General features: G+C 34.3%; 1 pseudogene; it reads right to left on the reverse strand.

The window, feature by feature from the left end:
• Positions 1 to 13,030: 13,030 nt before the first annotated feature.
• On the reverse strand, positions 13,031 to 13,168 carry LOC145267264 (U2 spliceosomal RNA; annotated as a pseudogene).
• Positions 13,169 to 13,462: the final 294 nt, after the last annotated feature.

A 13,462-nucleotide genomic window follows, 5' to 3' on the forward strand; every position in this document is an offset into this window, starting at 1 on the left:
CCAACGTGAGCAAGTTTCTGATGAGCCGTTACACTTAAGTTAACAAACTTCCATTACTATCGATTACTATATTGTCCTTTTGACTACTGTACACTCTTTAACCCTTATCCTTGAGTGGCCTCTCGACCTTGATAAGTGGGGACGCCTATGTAAAAAAAGGGTTAAAAGGTGCATAGTAGTCAAAAGGACATGATCCTTGTAATCGTTCTTAAATATTCAATAATGTTAATTATCAATATACATGCTGAAACAATAAAATTGCTGCTCTAGAAACGACGACATAATTCAATTTCCGTTTCGCAAAAAACGATTTTCCTTTTTTTGTTGTAGACCATCTACTTATTGGCCAGATTAGACTATCTACTTGTTGGCCAGATGTGTACAAGTCTCAAAAACGGTAAGAGCCTTCTATCATGTCTGTAAGTGAGACAATTTTAAACGAGCGTGATGGGAGATGCGCCTCTGTACAATTCATGTTCTCTACAAATCAAAGTTATGGCAAAACGCATTGCTGGATTGCCACGAATAACAGGGGCGTGCCCAGAGTGATGAAGACAAAGTTTCCGTTCGAGGTTATAAGGCTTTGGTATGTTATTAAGTGAGGGCTACATAATGCTACCCCCATCTTCGAAGTCGGCTTGAAAATCAATAGCAAAGTACACCTAGATATGCTAAAGAGTGTGGTCATCCCTGGTGCAATGAAGTGGTCGCTGGCAGACTGTGGGTGTGGAAGCAGGACTCGGCGCTGGCCAACAAGTTTAAAGAAACCGACCGATGCTTGCTTCAGAATGAGTGCTGCGACTTTGTACCCTTGTCTCATTTCCCCCTCCTCCGCCGACATAAACCTGCGAAGCTACTTGGTTTGGTCATACGTCGAGAACATCACCAACAGGACCTCTCACAACAACAAAGCCAGTCTGATCGTCAAATATTCGCCGTGCTCACACTGACACATCTGAAAAAAGGCATGCTCTCAGTTCCGGGCTCGAATCGAAGCGGTGATTGAGCCTACATTGAATAGATGTCAGCTCTACTACATAATTAAGTTACCCGAATGGATTTTTTTCAAAAAGAAGCTTTTAAAATAAACTGTTGTGTTGTTTTCTAAGGGTGACAATTTCATCGTTCCACCCTGTCTAACTTAAAACCTTGACATAAACTTTTTACGAAATTATCGAGTTAAAAAGATACTCTTGAAAAATGTCGGCGGTTATATCGACTGAAACGCATTATTCAGATTCTTCGCACTACTTTCCTCAGTTTGAGTGTTATATTTCGGTCGATCTAACCTCCGACCTTCTTCATAGGTATATTCTTGAACACGGGGATGTTTCTGTCGAACTCGGGAATTTTTCTGTCCAATTCGGAAATCTGCAGCAAATTTCGAAAGGAAACTCTTTATTTAATCCACAGAAGGGGATGCAGCAGACTCTCGTATATGTCAGATATGACTAGGTTCCGCAATTGTATTTTGAGTATCGCCCGCATTCGGGATTGAACCTTTATCCCTTAGAAGGGTGTAACACACTAGTATTATCAATCAGCCAAATAAAGAAAACCGAATCGTATATTTATATTAACTGCGGACGGTTAACTTAAAATTTGAATTCTTTCAATGAGGATTGGTCGATCCAAATCTTGTATTGGAACCGAATTAACATATGTTTCGCATAGCGTTAACTCGTACGTGTTTTGTGTGTGCACGTGATACTAAATAAATGTATGTTGTGTTCTTATCATACCGCAATATATGAATGTACTTTGTATTTGTGGTATATAACGGGCTGTTGTCCTCATGTCCTAAATGTCTTAAGGGCACGTTACTCATCTAGTGTCTCAGGTGCGTGCGTTTCAACATATATCATACACATAACAAAGACGACGTACCTGTTTGCTGCTGGTCGCATCTGGGAGGGGGGGGTGCGCTAACGCCTTGGGGAGCCGGCCCTGCTTTAATGAAGATGCTTCACAAGGCATAGATAAAGACGTTGTAAGATTTTATATATTTTATTATCTCCCAGATATTCGTCATAGCAGAATGGGGAGTGACCGATGAACTCTCAGTTTGTAGATTTTTCTAGGTCTCCGTTCTGAGACCGTACCTGCCCTCATGAGGAGACTATCTGTCTTTCTCGGCGTCTCGGATCCAACTGAACTATGCTTGCGCAAATCGGAACACATGACACGTGACACGTCACGTCCGGCCTCTACTTGCATATTTCCGGTGCTCACTCACCGGGTCACAGAGTTTGATATGTTTTCAAAACATGATGATTCAAATCTCTGTTGTTCACTCATCGCTTAATATATATATATATATATATATATATATATATATATATATATATATATATATATATATATATATATATACATACATAAATAGATAGATACACAGGTAATTAACTGCTTCTTCTCGGCTATTATATAACATTCATTTATGGAAATGTATGACGAAGACATACGTTTTCTACTTCTCTCATTTAAATTAAGAGGAACTAAATATGCCCACCAAAGAAATAAATAAAATCCCAATTAGTGTCATTTGGCGCTAATCCTTGCGCCATGTTGAAACTACGACTCAATCGCCTATGACCTCATGGTCTCTAAGTAAAGCCAAATTTCAATTCTAGGAGCATCCCTCTGCTCACGTCAACACTACTCATTGTGGATAAAATCCTCAGCTCGGCTCAGATCGATAAAATCCTCAGTAGAACTTGTTTTTTTTTTATCAAACTCGGGAATCTGCAGGGAATTTCGAATGAAACCTTTTATATTTAATTCACCGTTGGATGATGGCGTGGCAGTTTCTCCTTTTGCCAGATATAACCGGGTATAATTTTTTTTTTTACATAGGCATAACCACTTACCAAGGCCAGAGATCACCCGAGGATAAGGATTAAGAGTGTACAGTAGGCAATTGGACAATATAGTAATCGTTAATAATGGAAATTCGATAAATTTAAGTGGAACGGGTCATCAAGAACTTGTTTACGTCGGACTTGAAGACAATCAGCTGAAAGGCAGGAAAACGGAAGGCAGTTCCACGGGCGTGCACTTCTAAGAAAGGAACTTTGTTCATGGAATCTACGTTTGGGTTTAGGCACAGAGGGGAAATTATTGATAGTATTTTCCTTAGTAATTCTCAATTATATTTTGAATATCACCCCGCCCCTTTGAGGATTGAACCTTCAACCTTGAGTATAGTGTGACTTACAACTGAATTTATACATTATGTCCCTGATGAAGATAAGAACAGTAGTAAGAAGAATTCGAATAATCCAAACAAAGCACTCATCAAACTACAACCACTACAGTCAAGTCTCCCTATTCTCTATCAATGCCCAAGTTTAAAGGCAAATACCACGAACAAAGATTATTTCCTATAATTGTCCGTCTGTGGAACTTTGTTTCACGCACCTGCTTCCCAGCAGACTACAACATGGTGGTATTCAAGTCCAATGTAAACAAATGATACTTAAGTCCCACCCGTACACAGTGGAGATCCCTAGATCTAAGAAAAATTTCTACTCCAATAGTTTCTTCCCAACGATACTGACATGCAGAAGTTCAAGTGTAATGTGAACAGACATCTTGCTGCTCAACTCCCTGCAACTTATGCCCCCGATAGTAGCCCCCCCTACTTCAAAGTATCACTGTGCGTTGTTTGGGGTTAAAAATAGAATTTAAAAAAAAAAAGACATTAAAAAATAAAAATATTGAAAATAAGTTACATTGTATGTACCCGTTATGGAATTAAGTTCTCCGAAAAAATGTTTCACTTAATTTGATCAAGTAATTTTTTTTTTTTACCGCGAAAAAAATATATGACAGGAAGCTGAAGTAAGCCATGTTTGGATTTTGACACCCCCTCCCCATGTTGAATAATAACTCCTCTTCCTTCCTCGTGGTCGAAAATCGAAACATGGCTACATTTTGCTTGGTGTCATGAAAAAGGTTTTTTTCTATTGTCAAAAAATAAACTACTTGATCAAATTAAGTGATATTTTTAGGAGAACTTCATTCCATAACGAGTACGTACAATAAAACTTTTTTCAATGTTTTCATTTTTAAATGTATTAATTAAACCGTACAAGTGCCAAACAAGTTTCTACTATCCCGCCCCCTTAATCTAATTCTGCATAATTTCCACCAAACACGATCACTGAGCTGTTGTTTCACTGACCGCCTTACACCAATTAACCTTATTCCCGAGTAACCACCCGGCCTTCATAAGTGGTGACTCCTCTGTAAGAAATACAAAGTTAGGTCAATGTGAATGAGCAGTATGTTGGCTAGCTAGACTTAAGAAAAATATTTGCATTTTTACCATAAATAGCCTAGATTGATTGGACGCAAGTAAATCTATCCTTTGTTATTTATTTTTTTAATCTAAACAGTTCCTTTCCAGAGTCCTTAGACGGACACTTTCGTTTTCTTAATTTTTTTTTTCGATTTTCCCAGAATCCGACGTTCCTCGTCCTCGGATTTTTGTTATTTATTTATTATAGTGTTTTTTTTTTTCTCCAAACAGCATTTAACCACTCCAATCGTTTCCAAGTTCTTCTCGTCTCAGCATGGTCTCCCCTCTTTCTCTCTCTCTCTCTATCTATCTATCTATCTATCTTTCTCTCTCTCTCTCTCTATCTCTCTCTCTCTCTCTATATATATATATATATATATGTATATATCTCTCTCTCTCTATCTCTCTCTCTCTATATATATATATATATCAATCTCTCTCTCACACACACACACACACACACACACACTCTCTCTCTCTCTCTCTCTCTCTCTCTCTCTCTCTCTCTCTCTCTCTCTCTCTCTCTCTCGATCCCACAGCTTGGTGGCTCGGTTATACAATTGACTCGTACGAAGCACCGTGCCGGCATTGCCGGAACCACCTGGTGTACGGACGTTTTGATTAATTAAGACGCATTTGTTATCTCCCTTTGCCCAGGGCGACCTCAGGTTAAAATCTTAGAGTTGATGAGGAACAAAAACACTTCTCCCTGTGCCGGGTGCTGCGCCCCCCTCCCCTCTGTTCCATTATCCTCTCACCCATTTCCTTTTCTCTTCCATACTTCCCTGAGACTTCCTTCCTGTAGTTTTCTTTCTTTTATTCTTTCTTTCGTTTCATTTTTTTTATTTTGTTTCTTTTTAAAATTCTTTCTTTGCTTATTATTTTCTTTATTCCATGTATCTTTTACTAGCTGAACGTTGCCCGGCGTTGCCCGGTCGTACATTACGCTTAAACATGATATTTTTATTTATGGCAGATTGCGTATGTAATTATTATAGAATTAATCTTGTATAGATTATTATATATTATGAGGAATAATTTGACCGATGGACTAATTCGTAAAAAAAAAAAAATAAATAAAATAAATAATTATAAAATAGAAAAATAATAATAATAATGCCATTCATCAAATTCCGCTTGTGCTTGTTTACAATATCACGTCAGCTGATATTTGGGCTTGAAGATGAATGCCCTGGAATAGTCACTTTTGATTAATGCTTAGTTTTAAAATATGCAAACAAAGAAATGATTTGCGGCGATTTTAAATGCTACCGCTTATTTTATCGTAAATTGAACTTATTAATAAGAACACATTAAAATCAAACGGGGAGATACAGTCGGGTATTAACAGGACATGATTCAATCTTTAATTGAATGCTTTACCACTAAGTTATATCTCCAGATTATAATAAATCTGTTGTTTTGTTTTATTAGATGAAATGATTTGCTGAAATTTGATTATCTCCCTTGGCTGGTGTAACATAAAATACTCTCCTGTAAAAGTTATTCTTTTTTATAAAAAATAAAAGCTTTTTTAAGGTCAGATGTTTTCGATTTCTGATATTTATCGCATGAATTTCTGTACAAATCCTACCTAAGAACACTATCAGACAAATCAATTAGTAAAAGATAGGCTCAGCCGTTTCGGAACCTATGAGGAAGGAACTCACATACACGCACAAAATAACTTTTATATAATAGTAGAGATGCATTTTGTTTTTCTCAAGAATGGGATACAGATTGATAACTACTGTTCCTGCATTACACGGAAATTGCCATTTTTTGGGGTGGGGACAGAATGTCCAATTTCTTCTTGGTCAAATAACACGGGAAATAAATAACAAATATGATTTTTTTTTTCAAACACAAAAACATTTAAAAAACAAAAAAAAAATATTGTAAAAAATGTATTTTTCTTTTGATCAAATGTTTACGTATAGAACTATTATTATTTAGATGCATGGTTATTCGCGGCGATAACGTTGTCGTTGTATGTCCAATGTATGTATTATTTGAGGAGAGCATTTGAATTTACACACTACGTTGGTTTGTTCCAAAGTTTTATAGCCCATGAGGAGTTGTTTCTAACCACAAGGTTCTGTGTTCTAAACTTCTTGTAGTAAATAATAAATTTAATTTTAGAATTACTGTCAAAATGTGTCAGGGATCTACGTCTGATATTTTTAATTGCGTTTTCTTCGATTCTGAAGTTAGATGTATATATATAGTCATCCACATACCGCTGTTTCACAGCTCATCAGTGCGGCTAGACAGGCAACTAACTTCAAGTCAGGGTCGAAAACCGACCGCGTATACGTCACCTAAGGCTTCTAACCATTAAGCTAATCGGCGGCTGCTGTGCAAGTCGTGAATTAACGATGTTTTGACATCGTCCTAAATACCTAAGCTCGATTTGTTTGCACAACGGGTATCGCCCTATTATATATATATATATATATATATATATATATATGTATATATATATGTGTGTGTGTGTGTATATATATGTGTGTGTGTGTGTAGTTTCGTATATTAATTTTATGTGAGTAAATTAAGTAGTTATATATATATATATATATATATATATATATATATATATATATATATATATATATATATATATTGTGACCTGCTTCCTCAGCGTTGGATCTTTTTACCTGCTGAATACCAAAAACTTCCATTACAAGATTAAGCATACGCTTTCGATTTGAAGTTCAATATCCTTCTTTTTTTTTTTTTCAATATCCAATTTCCCTTATTCTATGTAGCTAAAATGATTTCAAAACTTTAATTTAATTTTCTATGTTTATTACCTTTAGCAAATTAGGTGTAAACCTTTTATAATATCTGCTAATATTTGTCACCGAGGAGATGTATAAACATCGAAAACTCATGGGTTAAGGACATATATTTTACTATACTATATTCGTTGTCTTGCATACAATAACATTTCTACATTTGAAATTTAACTTTTTCAAATCACAAATTTTAAATTCCTAAATTATGATTTATTTGCTCTATCTAGTATATTGAGTAATTTTGTTTAGCTGGGATAGTCTTATATAAAACATTACATCCAATAATATTTTGTAAAACCGACAATCACTGGATGTGCACACCAGTAGATTTATTTTATTTCATTATTCTGAATTATATATATATATATATATATATATATATATATATACATGCATACATATATATATATATATATTGAGAGAGAGAGGGAGGGAGAGATGGGGAGAGAGATTGTTATTATCATTATAATTAGTAGTCATAATTTTGATTGTATTTCCTCGTTTTCTAGATGTGTTTTCGTATATCTCTTATTTCGTTTGTGTATTTTACTTCTTTTTCCTGTCACAACCTTGTACTCTATGTCTGTTTCGTCTTCATCTTTTACGCTTCGTTTTTAATTGTCTTCTGCATCTTTTTCATCATATTTTTGTCCTTTGTCTTCTTCATCTTCATCTTCTTTGCCTTCCTATTCTTTGTCTTCTTCTGTGTCTTATTCTTTGTTTCCTTCTTCGTCTTCTTTTTTTGTTGCTTTTTTTTTGTCTACGTTTCTTCTTTGTTGTTTTCCTTGTCTTTTCTTTATTTAACTTTTTTTTACACAGGAATCACCATTTATCTTGGCCCGGAGGCCACTCGAGGATAACGGTTAATGGGCATATATTAGTCAATATGATTATAGCGTAGTAAACATAAGTAGTGGGAATTTTGTAAATTGGATTTCTTAGGGGGCGGTTCATCAGGAACTTGTTTACGTTGGACTTGAAGATAATCAGATTGTAGTCAGCTGGAAAGCAGGGAATCGGAAGAGAGTTTGATGGCGTGTAATTCTAAGAAAGAAGCTTTGTTCATGGGATGTGCATTTAGGTTTAGGCACAGATAAAGAGTGTGGTAAATTATTGATAGTGGTTTTAGCTAGACGAGTGTTTTTCGTGAAAGTGTGCTTCTTTATTTTCTTCCTTTTTTCTTTTTTGTTTTCTTCGTTCTCTCTTTTCTTTATATTGTTCATTGTTTTCTTTCTTCTTCCTCTTATTTTTCTTCTTTTTTCTTCTTAATTTCTTCTTTTTGGTTTTTATAGTCTTCTGTTTCTTCTTCGTCTTTCAATTTCTTTTTCGTCTTCGTTTATTTTCCTTTGTCTTCTTAGACTTCCCTTTCTTAATCTTCTATTTCCTTTTCTTCTTCTTCGTCGTCTTTTTCTCTTCATTTTCGTTGTCTTATTCGTCTCCCCTCCCCCCCTTTTTTTTTAATTGTCACCTTCCTAACTCTTCAGTTGTAGTCTTTCACATTCAATACGATTTCATCAAAAAGATACCTGTTTAATAAGGAAGGACAATAGGGGCAGGCGCGGAGAATAATAAAGGGTCGCTTTTAACGCCCCCAAAAGAACAAAAAAGGACATCGCCGCAATTTTTAGCTGCGAACAAAAGAGTCAGGGTTAAACAAACATTTTCGAGGCATAACAATAAATAAATAAATAAATAAATAAAAAATGACGTGAGACACCAGCAACCAAAACAAAATGGCGACGTCGTTTGTGTTCTTGGATTGAAATTAATTTTGTTGTTGTTTTTGTGTTGTTGTTGTTGTTGTTTAATATTGTGAAGGGTTTAAAATGCACAGATAATTCTGAGTCAAGTGGTCTTCATTTATTTATTGCGGACTATTATCCTCATCTTTTAATTGTTTAATTTCTTTGTGATATCTTAGACATTTTAGGGAGCATAATAATGGTGAAACCTCCCCATTTCACTATATATATATGTATATATATATATATACATATATATGTATATATATAATATATATACTAGACTACCCGTGACCCGTTGGGTCAGTATGTTATATTAGCTATGGAATTTTTGTATGAGCGTGATACTTGTGACGTAAAGAAAATAGTTTTTTTTTTTTTTTACATAATAGAATCATTTGTATGAAAGTATATTAAAATGAAAAAAGAATATAGATAGATTTCTATGAGTCGTTCTGTTTATTATAATTAATCATTTTTGAAAAAAAAATTACAGTTACTTAATTATAAGTGGTTGGCCATACTTATAGGTAAATGTGCACTGAACAGATACCATAATACTTATCATAGTGGAATTCAAATTTTGATATATCTGCTTCTTTTTTTTTTTGTATCTTTCATTTCTGTATTACGTTTAAGTTATTTTAAACCCCACTCTTCCTATGTTAAATAATAATTTCGAAATAATAATTTCGAAATAATAACGTTAATATTTCAGCGTCCCAATTGTTCTTTTGTTTCTTTTCTCGCGTTTAAATTATCCAAATAGACAATTGTTATTACTGTCTGCTTTTTTTTTTACATCTGTATTAGGTTTGAGTTATTTTAAACATCTGTATTACGTTTAACTTATCTTTCGAAATAATAACGTTAATATTTAAATGCGCAGGTCATGCGCGCATACGCAACCGGATGCCGTAAACCGGAAAGTGGGTTACATCCATCGTTACAAGTTCATTTGATTTTTATAAATATATATATATATATATATATATATATATATATATACGTTTTCTTTTTCTGCTACCCGGCCGTTTTTTTTGCCGTCTGTAGCTTCCTCAGACTTTTATGTAAAAGTTTGAGGAAGCTACAGACGGCAAAAAAAAAAAAAAAAAACACGGCCGGGCAGCTGAAACAATAATATAACTTAACAGAAAGATACGGTAATAAAAAAATAAAACGCATATTAGCTCTATAACAGTATTGGCCACTTTCTTCAGTTTTTATTAATTACCATTTCTAATATATATATATATATTTATAGTAGAAATGGTATATATATATACATATATATATATATATATATATATATATATATATATATATATATATATATATATAATCTGTATTCCTATTATTGAATTAATTGGAATGTTTATTGGGATGAGTATTATTTATTCGATTTATTTATTGCGGACTAGTATCCTCATCTTTTTGTTCTTGTTTCACGACGTTTCGGCCAACTACTCCTTCGGTCTTCATCAGGTGGTAATCGCGACGGGATAGGAACGTAAGTGGTCTTATCTTGCAGGAGGGTCCAACTGCGGAGTCGGAGGCTTAATAACGAGTCGTCGTCGAAATCGGACTCGTCAGAATCGGAGGCAGAGTAAAACATATTCTGTTATTTGTAAAGATCACGGCCAAAGAAGATCGTAATACAAAAAGCAGTAAAGTATATAATTCTATACCCGACAAATTGAAGGTCCAAGGAGGATGGAAATATCGATTGGAAGAATGCATAATCTAGAACTCCGTTAGATGAGGGTGAAGGGGTCTTGGTTCCTGAGAAGTTGATTGTCACTCAAATTACAGTGAAGACAAATATCTATTGCCAACTAGAAGTCAATAGCAAACGACTGTTCCGATAAGGGAGAGCAATAAACATGAAGTTGCCCATCTTTTTTTATCAAGGCCCGAAGGCCACTCAGGGATAAGGGTTATTGCGTGTACAGTAATCAATGAGGTAGTATTGTCGTAATCATTAGTATTAGGGGGTTTTGATAGAATGTCTTACTTAAAGGGGCGGTTTGTCAGGAGTTTGTTTATGTTGGACTTGAAGACGTCCAAGTTGTAGTCAGGTGAGAAACAGGCAAGCGGCGGAGAGTTCCACTGGCGTGCAGTTCTAAGAAAGAAGCTTCGCTCATGGAATCTACGTTTGGATTTAGGCACAGATAAAGAGTGGGGAAAATTATTGACAGTAGTTTCAGCCAGACGGGTGTTTCTCGTCAAAGATTGGCGAGGGGGGGCGAGTGATTGGAGCTCAGACGAGCACCCGCCATGGAAATAGCGATAAAACAAAGACAGGCCCGCAACGTCTCTTCTGTGGGAGAGAGGTTGCTGGGAAGAGAAAAGGGCATCCCCCACTAAACCATGAAGTCTATTTTGTACTTTGTCAAGGCAGGATAGGCTTTTTTTAGTAGCTCCTGCCTAGATGTGGCAGCACTGCTCAATCCTTGGACGTACTTGGCTTTCTTACAGATAGAGAATTGCATCAGTAGTGAGATATGTGTAATACCTTCTACTTGAGTAACCCCTATCTTTACCTCTACTTGTGCTTGTATGTGTGTGAGTGTGCGTGAGTGTGTGTGAGTGTGTGTGTGTGTTAGTGTGTGTGTATGTGTGGGTGTGCGTATATGTGTGTATGTGTTCGTGTGCATATGTGCGTATGTTAGTATACGTATGTTCGTGTGTGTGTATATGCGTATGTGTTTATGTGTGTATGTGTATGTGTGTATGTGCGTATGTGTGCATATGTGTGTTCATGTGTTCGTATGCGTGTATGTGTTTGTGTGTGTATGTGGATGTATGGATGTGCGCATGTGTGTATATTTGTATCCGTGTGTGTGTGTGTATGTGTTTATGTGTGTATGTGGGTGTGTGTATGCGTATATGCGTGTATATGTGTGTTCGTGTGTTTATATGTGTTTATGTGTGTGTATGTCGGTGGGTATATGTGCGTATGTGTGTTCGCGTGTGTGTATGTGTTTATGTATGTGTATGTGGGTGTGTGCATGCGCATATGTGTGTATATGTGTGTTCGTGTGTGTGTATGTGGGTGTATGTATGCGCGGATGTGTGTTCGCGCGCGCGTGTGTGTTTGTGTATGTGTTTATGTGTGTATGTGAGTGTGTGGATGGGTGTGTATGTTTGTGTATGTGTGTGTGTATGAGTTCGTTCCCTATGCACCTGAAAAACGGCTGCGCCGATTTTTATGAAATTTCACATGAAGATACTTTATCCGCCTGGTAGTGTTCTTAGATAGGTTTGGTATCGGAATGTCTTCGATATGCATCGATAATTAAAATGAGTCTATCAAAAAAGTAACAGGCGATTTTTACCAGAGTTAACATCTTACACAGCCTAACATCACAAGTGGATTTGAAAAGTTTTCTTACCACACAAGCCGGACCGCTCGACAGATAAAATAAACAGTAGGTTCTTTGATATGACAGGGGCGCGTTCGAAATACTACTACTACTACTACTACTACTACTACTACTACTACTACTACTACTACTACTAATAATAATAATAATAATAATAATGATAATGATAATAATAATAACAATAATAATAATGATAATAATAATGTGAATAATAATGTGAATAATAATGATAATAATAATAATAATTATGTGAATAATAATAATAATAATGATAATAATAATAACAATAATAATAATGATAATAATAATGATAATAATAATAATAATGTGAATAATAATAATAATAATAATAATAATAATAATAATAATAATAATAATAATAATAATGATAATAATGGTGATGGTGAGAATAAGTACAATAATAACAATAATAACAGCAATAATTATGATAAAAATGTACATACTAGAACAATAACAATGATGACAATAAAAACCAGGATAATAATAATAATAACATTAATACAATACAACAATAATGTTAATAACAGTAACAATAATACCAATAACAAGAATGATAATAATAATAATAATAATAAAAATGGCAATGATGACAACAACAACAATAATAATAATAATAATAATGGTAATAATAGTGATAAATACAATAATAACAATAATAATAACAATGATAATGATAATTGCCCTATTATCAAAAATAATAACAAGAGTAAATAGAGTACCTATTTACAATGCCTTCCCACGGGACAGAGTTAGACACCAGGGTCGTTTTTTAACGTGGAGAAAAGGTACAAAAATAAAAAAAAAATTGTCTCAGTCGTGAAGGACTGATCCTCCACCGAAAGAGAACAAGAAATGGAAGTGCAGCATCTGAAGAACAGATACTACACCTTGATCTTGGCCAAAAGGCCAAGACTAAATAGAGTAATAGAAATAATAAAAACAATAATAATAATCATAATAATAACAAGAAGAATACTAATATTAGCGATAATAGTAACAATAATAATAACAACAGCAACCATAATAATAATAATAATAATAATAATAATAACAATAATAATGATAATAATAATAATAACAATAATAATAATGATAATAATAATGATAATGATAATAATAACAATAATAATGATAATAATAATAATAACAATAATAATAATGATAATAGTAACAATAATGATAATAACAATAATAATAATAATTATTATGATA

This window comes from Euprymna scolopes, chromosome 42, assembly GCF_053919585.1.
Source record: "Euprymna scolopes isolate OS-2025 chromosome 42, ASM5391958v1, whole genome shotgun sequence".
In the NCBI taxonomy this organism is placed as follows: Eukaryota; Metazoa; Mollusca; class Cephalopoda; order Sepiida; family Sepiolidae; genus Euprymna; species Euprymna scolopes.